The sequence below is a fragment of the Myotis lucifugus genome, unplaced genomic scaffold, assembly GCF_000147115.1.
Source record: "Myotis lucifugus unplaced genomic scaffold, Myoluc2.0 scaffold_967, whole genome shotgun sequence".
Taxonomy (NCBI): domain Eukaryota; kingdom Metazoa; phylum Chordata; class Mammalia; order Chiroptera; family Vespertilionidae; genus Myotis; species Myotis lucifugus.
This window is the reverse complement of record NW_005872015.1, coordinates 32,845-35,000: the sequence shown is the minus strand read 5'-3', so window position 1 is coordinate 35,000 and position 2,156 is coordinate 32,845.

Genomic DNA, 2,156 nt, shown 5'->3' with positions numbered 1-2,156 from the left:
AGTTCTGGGACCTGGCAAGGCCCTGGGGCATCAGGATTCAGCCTGACAGGGTCCAAGGGGGAGGAAGGAGCAGGTGGTCGTCTTAGGCTTGGGCTCGTCAGATCCTAGCGCTGGCCAGGGCCTCTCCTCTGCCCTCCTATAGGGTGACGGCTCCCAGTTCCAAGGCACAGGAGCCAGGATCCTGCTGACCTCTAACATGACGATTCAGAGGAATGCAGGAAGAGCAGGAAGAGGCACAGAACCTGCTTTCTTTTCTCTCATTGATGAGAATGCAGCTCCTACCCTGGCTGACACCATCCATCCAGTTGGCCATTTGTATATATATATATATCTATATATATATATATATACACATATATACATATATATATATATATAATTTTTTTTTTAAAGAGAGAGACAAAGAGTTGGCACTGGAGAGATGAGGCTGCTCCCCACGTTTAGGGGTTGCATATGCTGCCCCCTGCGCCTGGAATATATATTTTTTTCCGCCTGACTCCTACCCATCCCCATCATAAAGTGTTCACCTCAGAAATTCATTCATTCTTTCAACTAATCTATTTTGAGCATCTTCTAGTATGTGCTGGGCTCTCTTCTGGCCACTAGGGACTTTGCAGTGAACAGAGAAGACGCCATGGAAACAGAACACCCTTCCCTGACATTCCAAGTTGAAGCAGAGAATGGCACCCCCTGGGCGCTTGGGGCTCTGTCTGGGCCCAGCACAGCCCTGGCATACAGTCGGCGCCTAGTGGATGAGGTGACCCAGTGAACTGGTGTGTTTCTCACGAGGCTGTAAAATCTAGGAGGGTGGGAACTTCACCTGTCAATGTCCCCACTGTATTCTCCCAGGGTCCTAAATAATGTGTGGCCCAGAGTAGGCGCCCAATGAATGCTTTTTGAAGAATAAGAAAAAAAAAGAAAAGAAAAAAAGACAATGATGGCCCAGCTGGTGTGACTCAGCGGTTGAGCATCAACTCAGGAACCAAGAAGTCACCGGTTCGATTCCCAGTCAGGGCACATGCCCAGTTGCAGGCTCGAGCCATAGGAAGGGGCATGCAGGAGGCAGCCATGATGTTCCTCTCTCATCGATGTTCCTATCTCTCTATCCCTCTCCCTTCTTCTCTCTCTAAAAATCAATAAAAACATTTTTTTAAAAAATCCTCACCCGAGGATGTTTTTTCATTTAGTTTTAGGGAGAGTGGAAGGGGAAAATAAAAACAGAGAAAAATATCAATGCGAGAGGAATACACGGATTGGTTTCCTCCTGCACCAGCCCTGACCAGGGGAGGAGCCTGCAACTAAGATAAGTGCCCTTGACCGGAATCAAACCCGGGACCCTTCCGTCCGCAGGCCGACGCTCTACCCACTGAGCCAAACTGGCTAGGGCTAAAAACATATTTTTTTAAAAAGACAATGATAGTTATAATTGCCATTCCATATTAAGCAACTAATGCGCCAAGCACTGGGCTAAAACTCCTTCTACACACTATCTCCTTGAATCTTCTAGCACTTTGCTGACTTCAACTAGGACGGGTTGGATTCTCAGCTTGAGTTCAAAGCCTATGAGCTTAACTGCCACAACCACTCTATCTCCCAAAAGGAGACTCAGAAGCAGAAAAGAGGTTACAGGACCCCTTGAGCAGCCTAGTCCTGTGAGCCTGGCCCCACCCACCCCTGCCAGGCCCTGCCCCCCACTTGCTACTTCACCAATGGCACCACCTCCAGTTCCAGGCCCGATCTTCCCTGGTCTCCACCCTCAAGCCCCAGCGCTCAGACTTGGAAGCCAACCCTGCTAAGGCCACCAGCTCCAAGACCCGCCCCTTGGAGGCTCCGCCCATTCTCAGGCTTTGATCTCGCAGCCCATTTCTCCGCGCGCCAGGTCCCTCCCCCTTCTAGTCTCCATCCGCAAAGGGCCGCCTGCCCTCAGGAACTACTGCTCTGAGAGGCCTCCACCCACAGGATCCCACTCCACGCATCCGCCCCGGCCAACACCTCTAGCTCCAGGCTCCTCTATTCTGCAGGCCCCGCCCCAGCACCAGAGGCCCCGCCCGTGGGGCGTGGCCTTTACCCCAAGGGGCTCTGGCCTAGCACATCTGGCTGACCCGGGGCCGAACCCAGCCTTTCCTCCACTTGACCCCCGGGCTCTAGGTCCCGCC